Source organism: Somniosus microcephalus, unplaced genomic scaffold, assembly GCF_052327205.1.
Source record: "Somniosus microcephalus isolate GS21.2 unplaced genomic scaffold, FLI_Smic_1.0 unresolved_chr1, whole genome shotgun sequence".
Taxonomy (NCBI): domain Eukaryota; kingdom Metazoa; phylum Chordata; class Chondrichthyes; order Squaliformes; family Somniosidae; genus Somniosus; species Somniosus microcephalus.
This window is the reverse complement of record NW_028225179.1, coordinates 51,868,497-51,880,721: the sequence shown is the minus strand read 5'-3', so window position 1 is coordinate 51,880,721 and position 12,225 is coordinate 51,868,497. Positions and strand designations below refer to the sequence as shown.

General features: G+C 46.5%; 1 long non-coding RNA gene across 1 annotated transcript in view; it reads right to left on the bottom strand.

Moving 5' to 3' along the window:
• Positions 1-213: 213 nt before the first annotated feature.
• Positions 214-12,225, bottom strand: part of LOC147094981 (uncharacterized) — a 34,416-nt gene continuing 22,404 nt past the window's right edge. The window contains exon 2 of the long non-coding RNA XR_015074766.1: positions 214-509. This is a non-coding gene — a long non-coding RNA (uncharacterized LOC147094981). The remainder of the gene's footprint in view (positions 510-12,225) is intronic.

The following is a 12,225-nucleotide window of genomic DNA, read 5'->3' as shown; positions in this document are numbered from 1 at the left end:
CCTGAACCCTGAACGGTCAGAGTGCCGACACTCTGGGAGACCTGTCTTATCTCAATACCTTTCTGAATGTGTTATTTCGCACTTGCAGAGATTCCCTGCAGCGGTTTCCTCTTCCCATTTCCTGCGATTCCCAAATCTTCTCCTAGCCTCATCCCATCCCTGAACACCTTGTCCTCGGACACATTGACCCTGAAGACAAACAAGACACGGATGTGAAGCTGTGATCAATGCAGTAAGTTTTATTTCTGAGTACAGCCCATTATTCTGACAGCAGTAATACAGGGTCAGGGGTTACGGGACCTAAACAATCAAACAGAGCCTGCTTCCCGTGAAGGAAGGTTTCATTCAGTGAGAACGTGGAGAGCTCGGGCTGGTGGGAATCCGTCACTGGATCTTTCATCATTTCAGAAAGCAGCATTGTAACATATCAGGGCACTTTTTTGGGAAAGGCATCTCGTCTCTGTTACAGCCGCCCTCACGACATGCTCCTCCATACCAGGTGCAGGGCACTAAAATCCAAAATGAAGAATGAATTGATTGATGGTTCTGTACACAGAGGGAGGGAGAACAATGAGAAAACATGAAGCTGAGTCTGTCAGTGTTACTAAGACTGACTCTGGACCACACATGAACATTAACTCTTTTATACTTAATGAAACTCCACACCTCTCCCCCGACCTGTGCAGACTCACTCTTTGTCCTGAAGGGCAGCCCAAGGGGATTTCCTCAGAAAGGAGTCTACCACACCCGCTATCTGAGACCAGAGACACAGAGAGGAAAGATCTGACATTGATGGAGAACCTTTCCCGGCACCAGAAGGGCCCAAAGAGTTTCACAGACCAGGGCTTGTTTCTGAAGTGCCGACACTGTTTTGTAGGAAATGTGGCAGCCAATTAGCTCATAGCAAAGTCCCACAAACAGCAAATGAGATTGGACAGGATGGGGAGTCTCTGCTCATGTTGGATGAGAGAGTGATGTCGGTCCAAGACACCGGGAGAACTCCCAGCTCTTCAAATAATGTCACCAGATGTTTCCTGCCCCATGAACAGGTAGACAGGGTCTCCGTTTAACGTTTCATCCACAACATGACACCTCCAACAGTGCAGCACTCCCCCAGTGCTGGGCTGTATGTACTGGACTGGGGCATCAACCCACAACTTGTTCACTCAACTCCCAACTGAGCCAAACTGACACCCAGCTACTGGCAATTGATCATTTCACCGCTTGCCTCCTCTACTTAGTCCGTGTTCTCACATCCCGATCTCTATGAAGGCTGCAGAATTATTCCAATTAAATAAACCTGTTTTGAAACCTTTTTGATCCCATTCCCTGCCCTCCTGTAATGAAAAGCTGACTCTTGTCTGGGGACCGGTTCCTCTCACACCTCCAGCATCGCTCCCAATTCACCATTCTTCATCTGTGAGACTGGACAGTGAGTGGGGGGGAAAGGGACTGAAGGATCTCCCGCTCCGGTCCTCACACAGAGTCCGCACTCTCACACTTTGCAGCGGGTAGCAGTGATCGGAAGCAACAACTGGGAGTTTCCCCTCTGCAGTACCTGGGTACTGAGGCCAATTACAGAGTCTCCTAACCGGGTCAATGCTGCGGCTGAGATCCGCCCACTCGGCACCGGCCAGTAATTTGTGCTTTTATTGCTGGTCTGTTTGGATCAGCAAACACCCGCCATTCCCTTGACCCACTGAGGTACCCGCTGAATAATCGGGGGATTTACCCGTGGAACTGGTTCAGGTTAAATTCTTCAGACTTTCTTACAATCACCTTCACTCAATTAATCAAACTGTGACATTCAAACAGAGAATACAATAGTTTAAAACATAAAACTGACTGGACACTGACTGCGGAGAGATCAGAGAAACCTAGAAACCAAAACCTATTCCTACTCCTCCAAATCTACCTCTTCCTCCTCCTAATATCTTCCAATTGGCGCCTCCACCGATCTCCCCTCCAGTGAGGCTGGCCTGAGTCAGCACCAGGAATCCAAGAAGCAAGAGCAGAGCTTTCATCTTCTGTGATGTTTTCCAGAGTCAGATTCAGGCGGCTGGAGTGGAAATGTTCTGAATCCGGACTCCGAGTTTGCTGCATTTATAGTCACACACACGGGGAGTGGCTCTGTTCTCTGGAGATATCCTGGGAAAAGGCGTTTCCTTTTTATGTGACGTGGATCAGTTGGCAGCTGGACCCAGTTGGCAGTTCTCTATCTTTCAGAAGACAAGGTTGTGTGTTTGGGCCCAACTCCAGGTCTGAACTCCTGAGCTCAGCTGGCATGATGCAGCTGGTACACAAACATTATGGGAATCAGGCGGGGAAGTGGAGTTGAGGTCAAAGATCAGCCATGGTATTTTTGATAGGTGGAGCCGGCTGGAAGGGCCGTATGGCCTACTCCTACTCCTTATTCTTATGTCCTTATGTTCTCAACAGGACTTTTAACCCATCAAACCTAGGCCTAGAAATTGGATATGGCCCGAAAACGGGCGGTGTCATGGCCCAGTGCTATTTGGCTGCCCCCGTTCAGAGTGGCCCAGGCAGCATGCACAATTCATGCTGTCTGCTCATTTACATGATTGTAGTGCTGATCACAGCGCTAAACAGGTGGGCTAATATCTTGTGCAGTCTAATGGCCTGTAATGTGTGGCCTAGTGTTTCTCCACTACTTAGAGTTGAGGTGCTTTGATGCAGCAGCACCTCATTGTCACTGAAGTAGGGGTTGGAATTGCAGTTGGCCCACAAGTCTCAGCAGCAGCAAAGAGAACGAGCCACAAGGTCCTCCGATGCGGCTCTGGAGGCATTGGTCGTGGCAGTGGAGAGGAGGCAGGCTGTCCTGTTCCTGCAGCGGGGCAGGAAGCCATCAGTGCACACTTCGAGAAGGCTGTGGCAGGAGATAGCTGGGTACATCACATAGAAACATAGAAGATAGGAGCAGGAGTAGCCCATTCGGCCCTTCGAGCCTGCTCCGCCATTCAATGAGATCATGGCTGATCATGCAAAGTTAGTACCCTGTCCCTGCCTTCTCCCCATATCCCTTGAGACTTAAGAAATATATCCAACTCTTTCTTGAATATATTTAATGAACTGGCCTCCACCGCCCTCTGTGGCAGAGAATTCCACAGGTTCACCACTCTCTTGGTGAACAAATTCCTCCTCATTGCAGTCCTAAATGGCTTACCCCTTATCCTCAGACGGTGATCCCTAGTTCTGGACTCCCCGGCCATCAGAAACATCCTTCCTGCATCTAGTCTGTCCAGGCCTGACAGAATTTTGTAGGTTTGCATGAGATCCCCTCTAAGAATTCGCAATAATTTACAGTTCTGAAGATTCATTTTTTTGATTAAAGTATCACAGAAGCCCCACAGTGCAGATAGAGGCCATTTCGGCCCATCGAGCCTGCACCGACACATATCCCACCCGATCCCCGTAAGCCCTACACCAACACATATCCCACCCTATCCCCGTAACTCCACGTATTTAATCCCCCCAACACTAAGGGTCAATTTTATCATAGCCAATCAACCTAACCCGCACATCTTTGGACTGTGGGAGGAAACCGGAGCACCCGGAGGAAACCCACGCAAACACGGGGAGAATGTGCAAACTCCACACAGACAGTCGCCCGAGGCCGAGTGGCAGTCGCACCACATGGCCGAATGACAAAAGAGGCTTGGAATGCAGCTTTGTATGTCTGGAAGTAAGGTTCGATGAAGACAAAGGTCAATGCTTTGTTTACAAAGCAACTGAATGCTATTAGCATTTGTTTGTATATCGAGTGGAGGACATCTAAACTGCAGAAGAGACTTTTGTATCGTGAATGGGAAGCGTTAACATTTGAATGGATTTTAAATCACCCCAGTACTGGACAATAGAGCAGTCGTATCTCCCTTTTGTTTCAGCACAGGGAGCTCCGAAAATCACATTAACTCAATCCAACCACTTTGAGTTAACCTATCACAGCTTTCTCTTGTGTATTGGACCCTTTTGGGTGGGGAATTTTGCACACAGCCTTGCAAGGCAGAACGGGAGGGGCTCACCAGGTATAAAGATAGATGCTGAAGCTATTTCGCTCTCTTGACTTCCTGGGACCATAGGTGAGCTCTCTCTCTCTCTCTCTCTCTTCCTCTTCCTCTTTGCTGGACCACATGTGAGCAGAGTTTCTGACTCCTCAACAAGGCAACCAAGCAGGAGTTAAGGGGGGATGGTGATTTAAAGGAATTGCTAAGATTGTTTAAATAACATTGTAGCCATTGTATCCCTCGTTTTCAATGTCTGCAACCCCCGTTATATAGTTTTACAATTTCACTGTGTTCGTGTGGGATAGTTTGATATTTTTGATTATAGTTTCTTTTAGTTAATAAAGCTTGATTTTTGCTCTCATCCAAACCACTTGTTCCGTTTTAATATCATTAATTATAAGTTCCTCCACTCAGAACTAAAGGAGGGGTAGCGATTCGAAACCGCTGTTTGTAAACTGGTTTAGAGTGCAGCAGCAAAAAGACTGCTGGCCAGGTAGATTACCTTAAACCAGTTTAAAAGAAGCCCCCGGAATCCTTACACCTCTCAATCTTCTAAACTCCAGTGAGTATAAGCCCAATTGACACAATCTCTCCTCATACGTCATTCCTGCCATCCCAGGTATCAGCCTGGTGAATCTTCGCTGCACTCCTTCCATGGCAAGAACGTCCTTCCTCAGGTAAGGCGACCAAAACTGCACACAATACTCAAGGTGCGGTCTCACCAAGGCCCTGTACAACTGTAGCAAGACATCCTTTTTCCTGTACTCGAACCCTCGTGCTACGAAGGCCAACATACCATTTGCCTTCTTAACCGCCTGCTGCACCTGCATGCTTACCTTCAGCGACTGGTGCACAAGGACACCCAGGTCTCTTTGCACTTCCCCTTCTCCCAATCTATTGCCATTCAAATAATAATCTGCCGTCCTGTTTTTGCCACCAAAGTGGATAACCTCACATTTATCCACATTATAGTGCATTTGCCATGTGTCTGCCCAATCACCCAACCTGTCCAAATCGTACTGGAGTTTCACGACATCCTCCTCACAGCATAGCCTCCCACCCAGCTTTGTGTCGTCTGCAAATTTGGAAATATTACATCCAATTCCCTCGTCCAGATCATTAATATATATTGTGAACAGCTGGGGTCCTAGGACCGATCCTTGCGGTACCCCACTAGTCACTCCCTGCCACTCGGAAAACGACCCGTTTATTCCAACTCTTTGCTTTCTGTCTGCCAACCAGTTCTCTATCCAAGTCAATACCTTGCCCCCAATCCCATGTGCCTTAATTTTGCACGCTAATCTCTTATGTGGGACCTTATCGAAAGCCTTCTGAAAGTCCAAGTATACCACATCCACTGGTTCTCCCTTATCTATTTTACCATTTACATCCTCCAAAAATTCCAGTAGATTAGTCAAGCATGATTTACCTTTTGTAAATCCATGTTGACTTTGTCCGATCCCGTCACTGCTTTCCAAGTGCTCTGCTATTACATCTTTTATAATGGACGCTAGCATTTTCCCCACTACCGATGTCAGGCTTACCGGTCTATAATCCCCCGCTTTTTCTCTACCACCTTTTTTGAATAGTGGGGTAACATTAGCTACATCACGGTCAACAGTATCATGTCACGATCAATAGTGTTGTCCCGCGGACATGGATACAGTGCCGCAAGAAGTTTAGCGACCTCACACGGCAGGTCAAGGTGAGTGAAGGCTTCAGCAAATGTCATATCCCAGCATCTGCACCACAAGCCTCGGACACTGCTCAATGCATCACACCCCCATCACTGACCGACGTTTCACCACTCAGACCTCACAATCATAGCTTCATTTCACCCTCACAACCTTACCATTGCTGCAACACTCACTGACACATCTCACACCTTGCACACACCGACAGCTATTCAACTTTGACAGACACATCACACAAACACTCACTGCACTCACTGACACATCTCACACCTTGCACACACCGACAGCGATTCAACTTTGGCAGACACATCACCCAAACACTCACTGCACTCACTGACACATCTCACACCTTGCACACACCGACAGCTATTCAACTTTGACAGACACATCACACAAACACTCACTGCACTCACTGACACATCTCACACCTTGCACACACCGACAGCTATTCAACTTTGACAGACACATCACACAAACACTCACTGCACTCACAGCCACATCTCACACCTTGCACACACCGACAGCTATTCAACTTTGACAGACACATCACCAAACACTCACTGCACTCACTGACACACTTCCCTTTCTCTTGCAGGCCAAGGTGGCTCACAACCACCGTGAGCAGCGGCAGACGGGAGGCGACCAAACCGCTGTACAGGCCTTTGCCAACTGGAGGAGACAGTGCTCGACATGATTGGAGGGGAAGTCACCGAGGCCGCAACAACGGGGAAGTTGCAGCCCTGGGGGTCAATAATGCTCATTCCTAATCCTTCTTCTCATATCCCACATCCCCTCATCCCACAACCTCTTCTCACTTACAAGCTGCTGATGCTATATACATGGATATCTTGCTTTCCCCCTCCCCTCATCATAACCTGACTCTTGTGCCTTTCTGATTTCAGATGACCAAGATCTGTCACCCGCATAGCCTGTCCCCGAAATAATGGAGGAAAGTGGAGATGAAGAAGATGGCCCACCACACGTCACTGCATCCGACACTCAGACAGCAGCTCAGAAACTGGCACTGCGCGGAATGTAGAGGGTAATATAGATGCGGGATCTGCACATGGTGCCAAGAAACACACACACAGACACTGCCATGCATACACATAGACAGACTGATAACACGCACATACATACAGACACACACACAGAGCAGGAGGGAAAGGGTTACGGTTGTAGGTGGATTGAGATCAGTGACGGAGAGAGAGGTTTTAAACAGGCTTTTAAAGACACTTGCTCGGCACGTAACAGCCAGTCTGTCGATTTAGGGCCCAGTGTGGTACAAATCTGACCTCTCACCAAGGACTGCGTTTGAACTCCCTACATTCATTTTACACAAAACCTTCAGATCGGTAGGGGAGAAAGGTCAGAGTTTTGACCCTCTGTGACACCTAGCCTCTCGCTGAAGTTTGTTTCGAGAGCTGTACTGTGTCTATTCAGAATTCACGATAGAATTACATAGTATTTACAGCGCAGAAACAGGCCATTCAGTCCAACAGGTCCATGCCGGTGTTTATGCTCCACACCAACCTCCTCCCCCCTTACTTCACCTCATCCTACCATCATATCCTTCTATTCCTTTCTCCATCATATACCTATCTGGTTGCCCCTTAAAGGCACTCTGCTATTCACCTCAACTACTCCATTTGCCAGCAAGCTTTACATTCTAACCACTCTCTGGGTAAAGAGGTTTCTCCCGAGTTCATTATTGCAATTATTAATGACCATCTTATGTTTATGATCCCTAGTTTGCGACTCCCTAAAGTGGGATCATCTTCTCTACATAAAGGTCTCTATTAGATCATCGCTCAGCCTTCCCTTTTCTAGAGAAAGAGCCCCAGCCTATTCAGTCATTCAGAATACTAAGAACCTCTCAGTTACGGTATAATGCGTGTAAATCTTTTTTGCACCTTCTCCAGTGACTCTATACCCTTACTGTAATATGGAGACCAGAACTGTACACAGTACTCCAAGTGGGGTCTAACCAAGGTTCTATATATGTTTAACATAACTTCTCTGCTTTGCAATTCTCTTACTCTAGAAATGAACTCCAATGCTTTGTTTGCATTTCCATGGCCTTATTAGCTTGCTTTTAACGATTTGTACTGCTGTTCCTCCAGATCCCTTTGCTCCTCTACCCCATTTAGACACTTACTTTCCAAGGAAATGCAGCACCTCACACCTATCTGTATTGAAATTAATTTGCCCTTCACACGCCCATCACCCAAGTTTATTACCATCTTGTATTGTCACAATCCTCCTCAGTATTGATTACAATCCCAAATTTGGTGTCATCCACAAATTTTGATATTGTACCAACAATTCTGAGTAAATATATTAGTGCCGCTGCTATCTCTTCCTTGCTTCGTTTAGTATGTGTGAATTAACACATCCAGACCCGCCGCTTTATCCTCTCTAACTTTTACTAGTTTATCAGTTATTTTCCCCTTTCAATTTTAAAGGTCTTGGTATCTTTTTTGATCTCCTCTTGCAATGTCATATCCACCTTGTTAGTCGACCTGGTTAAAAACTGAGGCAAAGTAATTCTCCAATATTTCTGCCATTTTGCTGTCATTACCTGCGAGTTTATCTTCTGCATCCTTTAGTGGCCCTGACCCTATCTTGTTTTACCTTTTCTTTTGTGGGTCTGTAGATTACTTTTTACTATTTCTTGGCATATTACTTGATAATTTAATGTCGCAGTTCCTTTTCGCCTTCCTAATTGTTTTTTTGCTTCTTTCCCAACCTCGCCCTACTCCTTTTCTCATCCTCTCCTTTATTGTCACTGTACTCAGTGTCTGCCTTTCCTTTTGTTTAAATTTTGCCCTTATCCATGGTGTTTCATTATTGGCTAGTTTATTCTTGTTTATTTTAGTGGAATATCTTCCTCCTGAACTCAATTGATCACCTTTGTAAGTATTTCCCACTGCTGTTCTATCTCTCTGTCTGTCTCTTATCTGCTCTGGTTCATTTCCCATTATAGATCCATCACTGATCCCTCTCTTGTTGGGCTTCTTACGTACTGTGTAAGAAAGGAGTCCTGAACACACTGTAAATTCTCCATTCCCTTTTCCCCTTTCCCTACCTCTCCTTGCCAGATTATTTGGTGTTGTTGAAATCTCCCATGAATAGGATTTGTATTTGACTTATTTTATAGATGTACTGACATATTTTCCCTCCAATTCCCTTCCCCTGTTAGCTGGACTGTAGAATAACATTTTCAGTGTCATGTTAACCTGGTTTGGATCCCTGCTCTCCTGAGGCATCTGTGTCCTATGGAAATACGCTCAGCAGATCAGCAGAAATCGCTTGCCAATTATTGAAACATTGCAGATAAACTTACAAAATGACCAAACTGCTTCAATTACAGAGGCAGGCTGACAAAAATCTTGAAAAACAAGGCCCAGTAGATTTACAGAGAGGAGCACATCGGAGGCAATGTGTACATATGTGGGCGGAGATGTCAGTGGACGATGAAATGTAAAACAATGAATTCAGGAATGGGGATGAATGAGATGTGGCGGAAGAGGTGCAGCAGAGGTTAGAATAAAAAGCAAGCTTCCCTCTAGATTAACAGCGAAATCTTGCAGGACTCCAAGCCCCTGCTGGGACCGGACATATCCTGGAAAGCACATTTTAAAACTGGGGGGTGAAGAAGCTGTGACCAGCTCATGCAATGTGTTCAGAGCACAGGCTGGGCTCAGTGATAAAGTGGTTGTGTTCAGAGAGCGCAGTTAGGTGAGGAATCTTGACTGAGAAGGTAGAAACTGACAGATGGGAGGGGAGGGGGGTCTGAGGGAGAGAGAGGGGAGGGAGAGTGAGGGGGTAAGGAGAGAGAGAGGGGAAGGGAGACAGAGAAGGGAAGGGAGACAGAGAGAGGCAAAAAGAGGGACCAAGTGGAAGTGAAGAGAAAGGCTGAAAGAGTAAAGGACAGCGAGGCAGAGAGAAAGATGAGAGAGCGCGAGAGCGCGCCGGAATGAGGCATAGTAAGAGAGAAAGAGGCAGAGAGACGGAAAGAGATTTTTTTTTTTTAATCGCTCCTTCTCTGTTCAGTTTAATATTTCTCGATGTTTTCTTACTCTATCATATCATATCGATGTCAGGTTATAATCACTAACTTTAAAGCAATGAGATTTTGTTTAGTCAGTACAGGTTTTGAGACAGGCACTGACTTCAGAGCAGGGTTATCCAGCAGATCTGATTTATACTGCCAGCTTCACATGGGTCCCCGGTCAAACTCCATTTACACTGCCCCATCAAACACTCCCAGGGCAGGTACAGCACGGGAGAGATACAGAGTAAATCTCCCTCGACACGGTCCCCATCAAACACTCCCAGGGCAGGTACAGCACAGGACAGATATAGAGAGTAAAGTTGACTCTACATTGTCACATCAATCACTCCCAGTGGAGGTACAGCACAAGACAGAAACTGAGTAAAGATCACTCAAACTGTCCCATCAAAAAAATTCAGGGCAGGTTCAACACGGATAAGATACAGAGTAAAGCTCACTCTGCAGCATCCCATCAAACACTCCCAGGGTAGGTACAGCACAGGTTCGATACAAAGTAATGTGCCCTCTACACTGTCCCCATCAAACACTCCCAGGGTAGGTACAGCACGGGTTAGATACAGAGTAAAGCTTCCTCTACACTGTCCCATCAAACACTCCCAAGGCAGGTGCAGTGCAGGACAGAAACAGAGTAAAGCTCAGTCTTCACTGTCCCTATCAAAAACTCTCAGGGCAGGTACAGCACGGGTTAGTTGCACAGAATAGCTCCCTCTGCACTGTCCCATCCAACACTCCCAGGACAGGTACAGCACGGGTTAGATACAGAGTAAAGCTCACTCTACACTGTCCCATCAAACTCTCCCAGGGCAGGTACAGCACAGGTTAGATACAGAGTAAAGCCCCCTCTGCAGCATCCCATCAAACACTCCCAGGGTAGGTACAGCACGGGTTAGATACAGAGTAATGTTCCCTCTACACTGTCCCTATCAAAAACTCTCAGGGCAGGCACTACTTGGGTTAGTTACAGGGTAAGGCTCCCTCTACACTGTCCCATCAAACACTCCCAGGGCAGGTAAAGCACAGGACAGAAACAGAGTAAAACTCAGTCGACACTGTCCCATTAATCACTCAGGGCAAGTACAGCACGGGTTAGATACAGAATAAAGCTCACTCTACACTGTCCCTATCAAAACCTCCCAGGGCAGGTAAAGCACAGGTTAGATACAGAGTAAAGCTCCCTCTATACCTTCCCCATCAAACACTCTCAGGGAAGTTACAGCATGGGTTATATAGAGAGTAAAGCTCCCTCGACATTGTCCCATCAAACACTCCCAGCGCAGGTGCAGTGCAGGACAGAAACAGAGTAAAGCTCAGTCTACACTGTCCCATTAAACACTCTCAGGGCAGGTACAGCTCGGGTTAGATGCAGAGTATTGCTCCCTCTACACTGTCCCATCAAGCACTCTCAGGGCAGGTACAGCACTGGTTAGCCGAAGACTAAAGCTCCTTCTACAATGTCCCATCGAAAATTCCCTGGGCAGGTACAGCACGGGTTAGATAGTGTCTGTGGGTCTAATGTAGATTATGTCTCATTTCAGTCTGCCTGAGGAAACCCATGAACTTGGGGATACAGAGCAGAATTTAGAAATGTACAGATGACACGAAATGTGGAAGTGCAGTAAAGAGTGAGGAAGATGGTAATAAACTTCAAGACAACATAGACAGGCTGGAATGGTGGACGAAGTTCAACACAGAAAGTGTGAGGTGATACAGATTGGTCGGAGGAATGAGGAGAGACAACACAATCTGAATGTTCCAATTTTAAAGGGGGTGCGAGAACGAGGCCTGGGGTTGTTTGTGCACAAACCTTTGGGGGGAGGACAGGTTAACAACAGTCAGAACAATGTGTTAAACCGATATAAAACACTAGTGCGGTCCCAGCTGGAGTGTTGTGTCCAATTCTGGGCTCTACACTTTAGGATGGATGAGAATGTTTTGGAGAGGGTACAGAAGAGATTTACTAGAATGGTTTCAGGGATGAGGGATTACTGTTACATGGATAGACTGGAGAAGATGGGGTTTTCTCCTTGGAGCGGGGAAGGCCAAGTAGAGATTTGATAGGAGTTTAAAATCATGAAGGGTTCAGAGAGTCAATAATGAGAATCTCTCTCTAATGGCTGAAGCGTCGATAACGAGAGATTTAATGTGATTGTCAATAGAATCAGAGGTGACATGAGGAAAAATGTGTTTATGCAACGAGTGGTTAGAATTTGCAATGACTGACTGATGGGGTGCTGGATGCAGATTCAGGAATAGCCATCAAAATGGAATTGGCTAAATACGTGAAGGAGAAATAATTGCCGTGATATGGGGACAGAGCGGGGGAGGGGGACTAACTGGATTACTCTGTGAAAGAGCCGGTGCAGCGTCAATCGGCCGAAGGGCTTCCTTCTGTGCTGGATCATTCTATGATTCTGTAAGTGAGATATCC